The sequence below is a fragment of the Spinacia oleracea genome, chromosome 5, assembly GCF_020520425.1.
Source record: "Spinacia oleracea cultivar Varoflay chromosome 5, BTI_SOV_V1, whole genome shotgun sequence".
Taxonomy (NCBI): domain Eukaryota; kingdom Viridiplantae; phylum Streptophyta; class Magnoliopsida; order Caryophyllales; family Amaranthaceae; genus Spinacia; species Spinacia oleracea.
Genome location: NC_079491.1, coordinates 32,183,329 through 32,198,616, shown reverse-complemented (window position 1 = coordinate 32,198,616; position 15,288 = coordinate 32,183,329). Strand labels below are relative to the sequence as shown.

Sequence of the window (15,288 nt, the reverse complement as noted above, 5' to 3'; positions counted from 1 at the left end):
TTCGTCATCATCGCCGTCGGCCTCGTCCAGGAGAACCCGAAGGTTGCACAGGATTATATGAAGAATCCAACGGTGATGAATAAGATCCAGAAGATGGCCAGTGCTGAAATTGTAGAAGTTAAATGATTTGGAACCAATTGATCTATTTTTAGGAACAATGATATAGCTTTGGCATTTGATTTGCACTGTCCAACTATGTAATTGGATTTTATTTTTTTAAAAAATAACTATGTAATTGCACAGATTGATGGATCAATCTAGTATAATAATTTTTGTTAAAAATTTGAACTTTATTTTAATTGAGGTTTTTTTTTTCTGTCCGTCCCTGTTTCATGACTGTTGTTGTTGGTGGTTTTCACATCCTTCTGCTGTGTTTCATGAATTAATATTATTTTTTGAAAAAATAATGGCTCAAAGAAACCAGATTTCGTATAATAATGGTGACTTTTCATTCATCAAAGAAACTTTTTTTGTGAAAAAATGGTTACTTTCCTTCTGAAATTTTGAATAAAAACTATATCAAAGAGACCACATATGTTACAAGTATGGTTATTTTTATCAAAGATAAGTAACCACACCAAAATCACGGTTTCTTATGCAAAGAGACCATTGAGATATAAACCATACATTTTTTTGTTTCTTAGGCCTATTTGGTGTGGTTTCTTAGCCTCTTTTTGTAGTAGTGGTGAAAGTAGTTGTTTATCAATGCAAGTTATGACATGACATATTCCGAGTCGACTGTTTGGTTGAGTGCATGTCCTTTTAAACACACGAGTGTTGTGAGTTTGGGAGGGCATTGTTCACATAAATTGTTGGAGTTAGAGTGATTGGGTACATCTTTTGCCCGCCACATAAATGAGTGAAGAGTGTTTAAGCACTAGTCTTGAATTCTATATGCACTTGTGGTTTACTCTGCGTGACGATTGTTAGGGAAGATTAGTGGTCGAATGGATTTGATTAGTTGACATTGATGCATATTTGTTGGATTTTACCTTGAATCGTATCCATTGTTTTGAGATGTGTTTGAGGTAAATTTGATTTATGTTTTCATCGATGATTTCTTTGCTTAGGGACAAGCAAAGATCTAGCTTGGGGGAGTTTGATATATGCATTATTTATAGTGTTTTTACCCCCGTCCGTTAGTATCAGGGCCGGCTAGAGGGAGGTCCAGCCGGACCTACAACACCGCGCCACCAAATTTTAGGGCCCCAAAAAAAATTATGTTGGTTAAAACACCAAGAACAAATATTATATATTTAACAGCTGCTTTGTTATCCATTATGTAATCTTTGTTCCAGTTGCTACGAACTAATAAGTGTAATAGTTGAGACCAGGGTTCGATTCTTTGCCTGCCCCCTTTTTTTCATGTCCATCAAACCTTTTCATCAATTTTATCAAACCATCGCACATAAAACGTTAAACCATATTATTAATTTGACTCTATATTTTCTATAAATAAAACAATATTAATATAATAATTATGTATTTTTTTTTATAAGGGCCCATATATGTATTTAGCACAGGGCCTCCAAATTGCTGGAGACGGCTCTGCTTAGTATTATTCTGTGTAAAATGAGCTCTTAGGATTTTCAAAATTTTGAATGGCTAATATTTACATGCAGGGTGTTGTTTGATTCATCTCAATTAGTACTTTAATAATATCAAATATATAATTTTGGCTAACATATAATTAGAGATTAAATGATAAAAAATGTCCACTGACAAATGTAATCATTATGATAAACCTATTATTATCATAATGATTACAAGATTTTCAAAAATTTGAATGGCTAATATTTACACCTATTATTATAACGGCTACAAATTTTATGTATCCGTGCATTAAAAATCTTCCATAAAATTGTCTAAGTTCGGAAAAGAATAATTGTGACTTCCCCTTGCTTTGGAAGGGAGATTACTAGTTTATAATGATCTTTATTCCTAAATCCTTGGTATTTAGACATATAAATAATGGAACTTTTAATTGTAATCCATTTACATCAATAACAGTGTAACGTAAGAAAAAAGACAAATTAAAAATGGCATCAACGTATTTATGCACCTCAAAGATTGCCTTCACTCTTTTGTTTGGTGTGTCTCTCATCTTCTTCATTCATGCAACGGGTATGCATCATACTTCTTTCTCTCTTTTGAGAACTTACTAAGTACATGTGTTCTTCTAATTTCTTTATCATATACATTGCATTTAGCCATAAGTGTATTACTCTTCAATATCAAAATATTTGCATATTCTAACATTGGTTACATGGTTTGGGATTGAGATGATCCATCACTAATTAAAGACATGTCTAAAATTTGACCTTGTATATTATAAGACTATGTCTTTAAATCAACAATGTAGTATTATACCCTTTGTTACTCCTAGTACACATATAGACGCACATGGTACTTTGTAGTATAAGTATTTTGTTTTAATCCCTCCTTAAAATGCGATGCAGGAATTTCGAATGAGGGGTTGGATTCAGACTGTGATTTTGTAAACATTTCATGCAAAACAAAGAATGATTGCAAAATTCCATGTCAAAGATCAGGCCACCTTACTGGTCTTTCTATTTGTGTTCCTGATGGGCAATTTGGACATGCAAATACACGTTGTTGTTGTTTAACTGCAAAAAAGTAATACTAATTCCAGAAAAGTAATTACAAACTACTCCCTCCATTTCGTTTTGATGTATCCATTTCAGAAAGTGGGGAGTTTTTAAGAAAATTAGAATCTTGGTTTGTATTGGTATAATTGTAATGATTGGGTGTAAGAAAAATGATTGTATGTAAGAGATTATAATAAAAAAAGAAGAGAGAAAATAATAAAGAAATAAGGTAAGAGAGAGGAGTGCGCAAAGGCTACATATACATTGTGTGTATGTGGGCCAAGCATACAATGCTCATCTACTGGTCCAAGCCACATCATCGTAGCCATGTCATCGTATGAGTCATCCCAAAATTTCCCCAAAATTTGGTTTCTGGTTTGAATTTCAAATTCAAACCCTAACAATTTCTTTTTCCTTTTTTTTCGGTCGATGTTTACAAAGTAGTGCCAAAAATTTGATCTCAATTCTGAAATCTTAGATTTGTTTGTTGTTGTAAATTTTCATTCACCCTTGATTTATAAGAAGAAGAAAATCCAATTTGCGGTATTTCTTTCGAGCCTTCACCATTGATTTTCGGATGTTTAATTTGATTTAGTTTTGTTAATTTCTTGAATACGTTGTTTTTATTTGATTAATTGTGGTTGATCTTCTGATTTAACGTATTTTTGATAATTTTTCTAGTTGTGGATCCAATTTGGATGAAGGTAGACGATGAAGTTGATTAAATTCTGGGCGGAGTTAACAATGTTGTATTCATTATGTTTCATATTAAAAAAAAATGTTTTAAAAAATACGTTTGAGGTATTTTTTTCTAGTTATTATTTATATTGCAAGGTATATTTTTATGTTAGATAATAAAGGTTTATATTTAGTAGTTTTTAGTTTATAAAATATTGTGTTTTGAATATAAAAAAAAAAATAGTGTGAACACACACTTTTTTTTTCAAAGAAGAAGACGTGTGGGAGCAGGGATGGAAGACGTGTGTTTGACAGGTTTACAGATTTTTTTTTCAGAACTTTTGTTGACAGATTTTGCATGTCAAGGAAATGTCAATGTACTTGAGTGCTTCTCACTTGAGTGCTTCAGAAGCTGTGCATGAAAAAAAATCATGTGTTTTAAAACACAAAAAATATAAAACTGAAAGGAAAAATTAAAAAACGAAAAAAAAGAACAAATCGAAAAATAGAACGCTATTTATGCACTACTTTGGAATCGAACCCGTGTCATTGCAGACAATAGGAGTCTCTATTTCGAGGCACTTTAGGTAACCAAGTTGACAGTGAGGCAAATCCATTGGCAGTTATAAAAATAAATTGTACTTAACATGATGTTCTCTATAAGTACGAGTAATATTAATGTAACAAATGCACAATTTATATTTTGGGATTTAGACGAAATTAAATAATATTAATATTAAAATATTGACATTCATATTGTTACAAAAAATTAGTCATAAGAGGTAGCTTTAATAGCCGATTAATTAGTAATAGTTGTAGATTTTGAAAATTACAACTAAGTTAACCTAATAGTCTAAGTACGCTACTAAAAGTTGAAATTTCCGAAAAGCTCGTTAAAAAGATCGTCGTGTTGTGGAGGCGGTGGATGCCCGGAAATATGGTCCACCATAATCTTGAGCACCCTTGCAACCTTGATCGTCTATCAAATAACAACAATTAGCAAATTAGCAAATTTTGACCACAAAAAAATGTAATTATTAAAAATTTTAAGTTTTAATAATCTTGTTGACATTAATTAAAAATTATGAGAAACATGAACTTATTAAAACTAAAAAATTATTTTGTACTATAACAACTCATCAAATATTTGTTCGAATAATAAAATTTAGTAAAAACAAAATTTAATTTACTAAATTCGGTTAATTCAACAAAAAAATTAGCAACAACAAAATGATTGTTGAACAACAATAAACATGTAATAAACTAGACATGCAAACATTAAATTAAAATAAATTTCGAACAAAATTAAACATGCAATTGATGAATTTTTGTGGAAAAAAAAAAATAAACTAAACACACTTAGAAAATTGGCAATTTTCCATATGAGATTAAATACGGTTAATTGAACAAAAAAAATTAGCAAACAACAAAATGATTTTTGAACAACATTAAACATGTAATAAACTAGACATGCAAACATTAAATTAAAATAAATTTCGAACAAAATTAAACATGCAATTGATGAATTTTTGTGGAAAAAAATAAACTAAACACACTTACAAAATTGTCAATTTTCCATATGAGATTAAATTCGGTTAAATGATCAAAAAAATTAGCAACCAACAAAATGATTTTTGAACAACATTAAACATGTAATAAACTAGACATGCAAACATTAAATTAAAATAAATTTCGAACAAAATTAAACATGCAATTGATGAATTTTTGAGGAAAAAAAAAACTAAACACACTTACAAAATTGGCAATTTTCCATAAGAGGTAAACTAGATAAATCATGTTTGCTACAAAGTAAAGTGGCTCCATTGCTAGATTTCTTACTCAAAGTTGTGTATGGAAGAAAAAATGTATAAGGGAATTTAGTGTTTTTTGAAGAGAAAGGATGGAGAAAGTGGTTTGAATATGGAGAAGGTAAAAAGTATTTATAAAAGTGAAGTTAAGAAGTGTTTAGCTTTTTGACTCTTGGACTACCTTTCACCTTTTATTTATCCGTCCAATATATCTGTGTTGCTGTTGTTTTTGTTTGTGTTAAATTACGACAAGGTGTTATTAAAAACAGAATGATTTTTATAAAAAACAAGGGAGATAGTATATTTCAAATGTTATTAGTAAAAACTATTACTTGTACCGTAAGGAGAGATGAAAAGGCTTGCATGCTCTTGTGGGAAAGTGTGAAAGTAGGTGTAGCACTTGAGTGCTTTACCTTAGGCGTGTAAGTCTACTAGTAGACTAGTAGGGTAGATCTATAGTCTACCACTTAAGGCTAGGTGTGTGCAATTGGAAAAAAATTTAGAAAAATTGTTATGTTTTTTTTTATTATTTTAAGATTACTCGTAATAAAACAATTAATATTACAAGCCTAACCTAAAAATTAAACTTCCCAATTTAGTTAGTTGATCCGAGTCTTATTTGCTTTGATCAAGTCGAATTTGGACGGACTCGAATTATCGGTTTACTCGTAGTAGGAATTTATTTGTAGTAGGTTTTTGTTATTGGTACGTTAATAATACGTCATCCCATTTTAAAATGTGAACGTTGGAATGAATCGGCAACCTTTTTACTACGGCCCAAGGTCCAAATAATTGAAAAAAATGTCAAGTAACAATTTAACTGCAAATAAATTGTCGGTTTACTCGTAGTAGGAATTTATTTGTAGTAGGATTTTATTATTGGTACGTTAATAATACGTCATCCCATTTTTAAATGCGATGGTTGGAATGAATCGGTGACCGTTTTACTCCGCCCCAAGGTCCAAATAATTGTAAAAATGCCAAGTAACAATTTAACTGCAAATAAATTGTAAGTAATAATACCGACTAGTTTATGGAAAAGGGGTTACGTTTATAAACCAAAGCGCGCTACAAAAAATACAAAACAATATTACAAGCCTAACGAAAAAATTAAACTTCCAAAGTAGAGTTAAATTATAAGTAGAGTTACGTTAATAATACGTCATTCCAAATTATGTTTGAAACACATGTGTGTCTTTACATTTTAAAAGTACCCAATATAAGTCTTAGCAACTTTGATCAAGTCGGAATTGGATTTACTCGAATTATCGGTTTACTTGTGTAACCGAGTAGTTTATTGAAAAGGGGTTACGTTAATAAACCAAAGCACCCGGTAACAAAAAAAATTACTATCTATTACGAAATTTATTTTTTTCGATTATTGACAAAATATTTGTAGTATGATTTTATTAGTGGTCGTATTTAAAAAAACAAATTAAAAAAAGAGGGGGGGAGGGGAGTGAGTGGGGGGAAAGGGGAAGCTAAATATGCCAAAGCCAGTCATCGAACCCGTGACCTAGTGAGAGTAGCAGCGCTCTATTTTCAGGCAAGCAGTGAAACCAAGTTGACAGTGAGGCAAATCCATTGGCATTTGTGAACCAGAATTGAATTTATTCGCTGTTTTGATGGTTTGTTTTTTTAAAAAATTCAATTGTGTATTTGCACTAAAAAACGAACTTTGTATTAAACGCAACATGAAATTAATACATTATATTATTTAACTTATATTAAAATTATCAGTAGAGTTTCCAAGATTTATCAAACAAATTATCATTCATTTAATCGGAAGGAATTTTTAAACAACAGACTTTTTGAAGAACCGTACAGCATCCCACTCTTGGGCAATAGATCCAAAGAATTATTCTTACCATTTGTAAACGGTAAGAATAATGAAAAATATTGCCACACACAAGCAATTCCTATAAATGAATTTCTCATTGTTCCTAGCTTCAAACATGTCTTTTGTCATGTTATTGTTTCTACCTTCCACAATCTGAATCCTTTCATTCATGACCACATTCTCCAACTTCAGTGTCTCGTTCAAACAATTCATCCGCACTAGTTGTTACCGGAGGTGGTAGTTCTCTTGTTGTAAATTGTTCAATACGTTAGCGTTCACCTCATCTTCCCAAAAGAAGAACCCACATGTATCATCCTGTATACATTAAGTCCGATTTATCAGCCAAAAACTATTGGACAAAAGAAATTAAAGTTTGACTAAAAAAATCTATTATTTTACATTCCAAACGGGGCACGAGTAAAATCTCTGACCAGCATTTGCAGTATGCTTGCATGTTTGTAATTTAGCTTGATAACCATGATGGCAGCACACTTTTGTTGCACTTAAAGGGGTGTTTCTTGTTCCACTACCTTGTGTTCTCCTTGTTGAAGAAGAAGAAGTTGGACTAGCTTTTTCCATCACCATTTTATCGCAAGTAGAGTTTTGAATAGCTATTGAAAGTGTGTTGGAGATAAAGGAGGTGTGGTGTCATTTCATTTATAGGGTTTGAATTATTACCGTTATGAAATTCTGGCCAATAACATAATTGTAGCTTAACATTATACAATGAAACGACATTTTAAAAAAAACGGGATTTGTATAACATGGATAATATAAAACGTAATCAGAAAAAGTATTTTACATTATTAGGTTTTATAAAAAATAACGTACTATGAAAAAATACAAAACTGACAACCACATAAAAACATCACTTTAACGTGGTAAACAAATAAAAAACAAGCTACCTATAAGTGCCATGTAGAATTACTGGCACGTGAATGTCCGATTAAAACTCGCAAATATACAACTAATGTTACAATGCAGGCACGAGTTGTGCTGCTTACATGTCCCTGTACACATAATCGGTCACAACGTCTGCGTATCCATACGCTCCATGTAGTCCTCGATCACTTTTCAGTGCCCTTTCCACGCTTTGTTGGTCCCAAACGCGAAGTCGGCAAGCATTTGGCATAATGTTGAGATTCAGTGCTGAATTTTGCAGAATATGCAAGTCGGTCTATGTAGATTATCTGTGCAATGGACAATACGAAATTAGACGTAGTTTTGTGAATTGCACTTTGCTATAAGGAATTGCAAAAAATTTAATTACTTACGAGCAGAAGTAGTGTGCATCCACCATAGCCCTCTCTTGATGTACTGGATTTTTTTCCATATTTCACGAGCCAATCTAGAACATACCTCGCCCAATTATATTCTGCTGCGAACCATTCCTTCTCAGGTTGTTTTCCGATTACTTTTTCAAACACAACATGCTGAGCTACAGGACCGTATAATGTGTTTTGCTTGTACAATCGTAATGTTTCTAAGGCAACACTCTTTTCTGATTTATTCGGGACTAATAAATGATCACCAGAACGTATTCCTAAAACTCGACCCACCATCTCCTCATCTATTTTTACATAATAATTATCTCTAATTTTAAGCTCTAGTTTGATAGGATCAAATCTAGATGTTATCCAATAACCGAACGCTGGATCAATATTATTGATCTTTGTAAACAAAAGGTCTTCGAATCCCATTTCAGACACCCATTGTTGCTGCTCAGTTGATAATTTCATTACAAAATTTGCAAATTGGCTTACACCACAACCCATTCCGAGAATCTGTAGTAATGTACAAAATGGTGTACTTAGTATTTTTAGACTTGCGAATTGAAAAATATGTAACTCGATTAATCTACATATGCTGTAACTCGATTAATCTACATATGCTGAAACACTATGTTTTTCTTTTTTAATTAAAATGTATTTGTACAAATTATAATTTAATAGAATGAGGTGTTGTTGTACATACCTTTGATAATTTCTCCCCTCTGTGAGATTGCGTGTGTTTTCTTTTGTGGATTGCAACTTTCTGAAATTCATTGTGGTATATAAGATGTTAGGTTCGAACAATAACAACGAAACCTTAAAAATTTCAGATTCAATAAAAGTAATGAACACACTGTTCCTTTGTGTTCTTGGCCTCGGTTGCAGGTGGAACAAATTTGATTCGAAATCAAATTCTCCTCCACCTCATCTTTTTCAGAACCTAAGTGCTGGACTATAATGTTTAGGTAGGTCCTCTTCATCGCCAAATCAAACAGTTTCTTAAAATCATCATCAGTTTCCACTAAACAACCATCCTCCCCAAATCGAGTGATGTCCGTCACAAACCAGATCTTGTAATTTTCGTAACCCAGATTTTTAATTGTTTCTGTCAATTTGTTGAAACACAACAAATTTTTCCTCATAAAGAACATGTTATTCTTTCCTTGTTCATATCCCTTTTTAGGATAGAAAACAAATCTACCAGTATGCCAAAAATTGAGAACAACTAGTGGTCTTTCCGATCGAGTCCTATCACCAAAAAAAAATTTGCAAAAACAAATTAAAATTAAAATCAACAACTCGATTTACCAAATCCATATATGAAGGACTTACATGGTTGTCGTAACAGTTGCCATTCTCCAACTGCTTTCCTCCGGCAGATTGTAGATCTGAGAAGTATTGGTGTTTTTTTTGGTGTTTAATTGGTTTGAGTTAAAAGTGGGTATGTTGTTCTTGGTTAAACCTACTTCTTTGTGTTGATGGTGAATGGTGATGTAAACAAAGTGAAGAACATAGAAAATAAAGTATTCAAAAAATGAATTAAAAAAACATTTTATTCCGCATATAGTACGGAAATTGGTCTGCTCATAATTCCAAAAGTAGAATATGCTTTTGAATACATGGAAAAGGTAGCAAGTTGATTAAACTACTAAAACGGGAAAGGGAAATATTAAACACAACTAACTTTTAATACAACTCAATGAGTAAACATTTTATTCTTCGTTAGTTAAATCAATGTATGTGATCTTCTTTTGTTTGCCTTCTTTGAGTAGAATTTCGTCTGCTTCCATTGGCTCTCGTTTGATTAGTCTATCATCCGCATTAGCGACTGCCACTATTCGTTCACCATTGTTGTTCGGTTGTATGTCGTTGTAAGACCAATTTTCCAAAATGTATGCATCTCGTTCCTCCATGAACACCTCGCTGACATTTGGTGCGTAGTAGAGTTCACTTAGTAGTTTGGATGTTTCGGAGGGGCCAAGACGTTTCACAACCAATATCATGAACCTCCTCCAATCCACCTTGAACCTCTCTTGTTGTATTTCCACGGCCATATATTTGGACCACCTTCTAGTTGGAGTCACATCTACATGGGAAAGATCAAGTGATTAGTCTCTCTACACAAACTAAAAACGAATTCAACAACATTACAAAAAAACTATGTAAGTGTAGTTACCTTTACCATTGACTGTAATGGTAGATCCTTGAGTTGAAGAGGCTACGCTCTTCCCTTTGGCTGCTCTTTTTGAAGCTCTAGTGATTGCCATAGTAAGAAACAAATGCTCTTTGATAATTAGAAAGACTCTTTGATTAATAGAAAGAAGTAGTTAGTGAATGACTTTGAAGGTTTCGGGAAAAACTTATGTTTATATAGTAATGTTGGGGGGGTGCAAGAGGCGGGAAATGTGAATATCATAGTAAATAATGATTGTAATTGTTATTAATAATAGTAAAGGTTGTAGCAATTTTTTTTCATTATGGTGGTTTCAGATTATTACTAACAAGCAGTCTAACTTAATTACAGAAACTATTTAGGCTAATAAAACTGGTGGTACTGTTTCCCGCCCGTTTACTGTGCTGCACAATATCCCACGCACTGACAGTACCGTTATTGGGCGTGCAAATGTCAGACCACTGTATTGGTCGTGGTGCGATTGGTTGTCGACATTTAATTGTCAATCAGTTGTAGTTTATAAATTTGATAGTAGATAGTATATACTGGTGGACAATTTCTTTATTTGTTACAAATTTCATATTAGATGTTTTATTAAATTCGTAGTAAATCTAACCCGTTTTAAATGGACGTCCCTCGGACTTGTATTCCGTTACTCTATATTTATTTAGGGTATTTACAATCTAACCCGTTTGATTGATACGATCACTCGGACTTGTGTTCCGATTCTCAATATTCTCAATGACATATTAGATTCTCTAGAATCTAACCAGTTTATAACTAGACGACACTCGGACTTGTATTCTCGGTCCAAGGTATTTCGATGGTATATTTGATTACCTAGATTCTAACCACTTTATCACTAGGCGGCACTCGGACTTGTGTTCCGATTCTCGATATTCTGAATGACATATTATATTTTCTAGAATCTAACCACCTTAATAACTAGACGACACTCGGACTTGTATTCTCGAGATTCTCGATATCGTCGGTGGTGTACTAGGTTCTTTAGAATCTAACCACTTTATCATTATACGGCACTCGGACTTGTATTCTCGAGATTCTCAATATTCTCAATGACATATTAGATTCTCGAGAGTCTAACCAGTTTATTACTGTACGACACTCGGACTTGTATTCTCGAGATTCTCGATATTTCAATGGTGTATTAGGTTCTCTAGAATCTAACCACTTTATCACTAGACGGCACTCGGACTTGTATTCTCGAGATTCTCGATGTCTCAATGACATATTAGATTCTCGAGAGTCTAACCAGTTTATTACTGTACGACACTCGGACTTGTATTCTCGAGATTCTCGATATTTCAATGGTGTATTAGGTTCTCTAGAATCTAACCACTTTATCACTAGACGACACTCGGACTTGTATTCTCGAGATTCTCGATATCTCAATGACATATTAGATTCTCTAGACTCTAACCAGTTTATTACTGTACGACACTCGGACTTGTATTATCGAGATTCTCGATATTTCAATGGTGTATTAGGTTCTTTAGAATCTAACCACGTTATCATTATACGGCACTCGGACTTGTATTCTCGAGATTCTCAATATTCTCAATGACATATTAGATTCTCGAGAGTCTAACCAGTTTATTACTGTACAACACTCGGACTTGTATTCTCGAGATTCTCGATATTTCAATGGTGTATTAGGTTCTCTAGAATCTAACCACTTTATCACTAGACGGCACTCGGACTTGTATTCTTGAGATTCTCAATATTCTCAATGACATATTATATTCCCTAGACTCTAACCAGTTTATTACTGTACGACACTCGGACTTGTATTCTCGAGATTCTCGATATTTCAATGGTGTACTAGGTTCTCTAGAATCTAACCACTTTATCACTATATGGCACTCGGACTTGTATTCTCGAGATTCTCAATATTCTCAATGACATATTAGATTCTCTAGACTCTAACCAGTTTATTACTGTACGACACTCGGACTTGTATTCTCGAGATTCTCGATATTTCTATGGTGTATTAGGTTCTCTAGAATCTAACCACTTTATCACTAGATGGCACTCGGACTTGTATTCTCGAGATTCTCGATATCTCAATGACATATTAGATTATCTAGACTCTAACCATTTTACAACCAGACGAAACTCGGACTTGTATTCTCGATGGTATATTAGATTTTGTAGAATCTAACCAACTTAATAATTAGACGACACTCGGACTTGTATTCTCGATATTCTCGATATTGTCGATGGTGTGTTAGGTTCTCTAGAATCTAACCAGTTTATAACTAGACGATACTCGAATTTGTTTTTATATTCTCGATATTCTTGTTAGTGTATTATGTTCTCCATAATCGAACCACTCTATAACTAGACGACACTCGGACTCGAATTCTCGAATTCTCGATGGTGTATTTGGTTCTCTAGAATCTAACCACGTTATAAGTAGACGGAACTCGGACTTGTTTTTCCGACACTCGGAATTGTTTTTGGATTCTCAATATTCTCGACTTTATATTAGATTCTCTATAACCGAACCCCGTTATAAATGACATAACAAATTTTATAATGTGAAATATATTTTAGCTAAATTGTTTATGTGCTTGAATTTATATAATATACCATGACGATCAAATATTATAAAACATAATCGCAATATTGAAAAATAGAAAACAAAGTCAAGTGATGTTCAATAACATTAATTACTGGCGTGTTTTGGTCCGAAAGTCGTACCCACGCGTGTCTTAAAAGACGGAAAATTTCAATAACAACAAAAGGAAAAGTGCATTGGTTATGTAAAATGTCAGTTAGCTACATTAAGTTGTCTTTTTTCTCAGTTGGACTTTATGATTACAAATTTTCAATGTATATTCATCTTCCTTTTTTCATCTTTCCCTCTACTGTATTCATCTCTCCGGTTCCATTCACACCATAAACGACTTCAACCTCCGTCCTTCTACTAATTGCCACCACTGACCGACCTTCAAAAGCTGAACTTACCACCTCTACAAGCTACAGTAAAACTAAATCAAAATCAAATGTAAGTGTGAATCGTGTTTTCACATATTGTTCTTTAATTTTTACATGTAATTTCTGGCATTAATTTTAAATGTTGACGGTTTAATAGCTGGGTGTGTGATATTATTAATTGGAAACTTACTTGCATGTTATTTTGTTAAATTAATGGAAATTGAAATTCAATTTTTTTGGTTTCCTGTTGTAAAAAGGGAAATTAAATTGAAATTTGTGTTGTTGTACAAAGGGAAATTGATCCGCCAAACAATCCGTTTGCGGATGTGATGGAGATTGTAAATGAGTTTGGGAATGATGAATCTGGAGATATGGAGACTGAATTAGAAGATCCAAAACAGATCAACGAGGAAGGGAAGTCTGCAACAGAGGCAGCGAAAGATGCTGAGGTAATTAGAATTAATCATGAGAAATAATATGTTTAGTGAAAAATACTATGTTTCTGTTTGAAAATCAAAAAAGGGGTATTGTAGCTTCTTATCGTAATTACTAGATACTTCCTTATTATGGTGTTGTTTCTTACATGTTTAAACAACAAATGATAGCTTGAAGAAATTCAAGGAACTCATGAAAGTCCCACCTGCCGTATTTTTGTTGATGAAATAAATCAGGTATTAATTTATGGAAATCAATATAAAATTAATTCAGATTTTTATAAAATAAAATTGGTTTTTATAATTTTACATTTAGAAACACTCCGTTCTTGTAGGATGTCATATGGAATAGTGTAGAAACCGTACATGAGGAACCACGAATTAGTACTGATATTGGGCCAAACTCACCGGGTGTTCAAATACAGAGTACTGAAATTCCAATGGAAAGTGAGGCTGCCGTTAGCGTGAATGATCCTTCGTTGGATATAGCTAATGATAGTGAAAAAAATCCCAACATTCCTTCAAAAGATAATGAAAGCGTCAATGATACCTCGGTTCATTCCACTGAAAATGTGAGATCGGATGATCCTCTTGTTGATCATACGAATGCAAATGATACTAAAAATATCACTAAACAACAATCAACCCAGCACCCGATCAGTGAACCTCGTAGAAGAGGTAGGCCACCTGTTGCTGAGGGTCAGAGTAAGGCCAAGCAAAATCCTAGAAAGGCTTGGGTTCAAGGCGGACCGGGGAGACCACCCAACAGAGTGAGGGGTGGTGCAAATCCACGGGAGAAGGTATGATAATCAAAAAATTTGAATTAGACTTAAAATTGGTGATGTATCGTGACAAATGTATGTTGTTTTGCAGCACAATTCTTTAAGGGCGTACCCTGGTTTAGTGGTTGAAATGGTGAGTGGCCTAAGTAATGTACGTCGTGAGTTGGTGGAAAAGGCTGGTTTTGGATCTATCTTGAATTTATTTATCGACAAAGTAGATAGGTCGTTTTTGTCTTGGGTAGAGAGCAAGTAGGATTGGAAAAGGAATGTGTTACGCATTCGTGATGACTATGACTTGGTCATGGACGAGAGGATGATATTATGGATCACCGGACTTCCTAATGGTGATTACTATTTCCACAAGCGTAGAACAGATGACAAGGAAACGCAGAAGCTGTACACTGAATACGTGACAAGTAAAGGAATTGCTTACAACAGCGTCTACAAGAAATGTTTTGTTGAAGAGGACCCTACTTCCTTCATCCGACACTTCATATTATTGACGTTAGGTTGCCTATTTTGCGCAAATACTTTCAATTCAATCACCCCAAAGCTGTTGCCTTTCCTAGTGAGTACTTATATGAGGGACCCAGATAGATGGAATTGGTGTCGTTTCTTACACGAATGGATGGTTGGTCACGATGGCAAGAAGGGAAGGCCTAGCCCGTTTGTTGTGTTGGTAAGCATTTGCCCCATTAAAAATTTTACATTCTAAATATTATTTATGTTTTT

General features: G+C 33.5%; 1 long non-coding RNA gene across 1 annotated transcript; it reads left to right on the top strand.

The window, feature by feature from the left end:
- The first annotated feature begins 1,893 nt into the window (after positions 1-1,893).
- LOC130461121 (uncharacterized) lies at positions 1,894-3,165 on the top strand. The gene is made up of 2 exons (XR_008921466.1): positions 1,894-2,124; positions 2,460-3,165. It is a non-coding gene; the product is annotated as an uncharacterized lncRNA (long non-coding RNA).
- Positions 3,166-15,288: the final 12,123 nt, after the last annotated feature.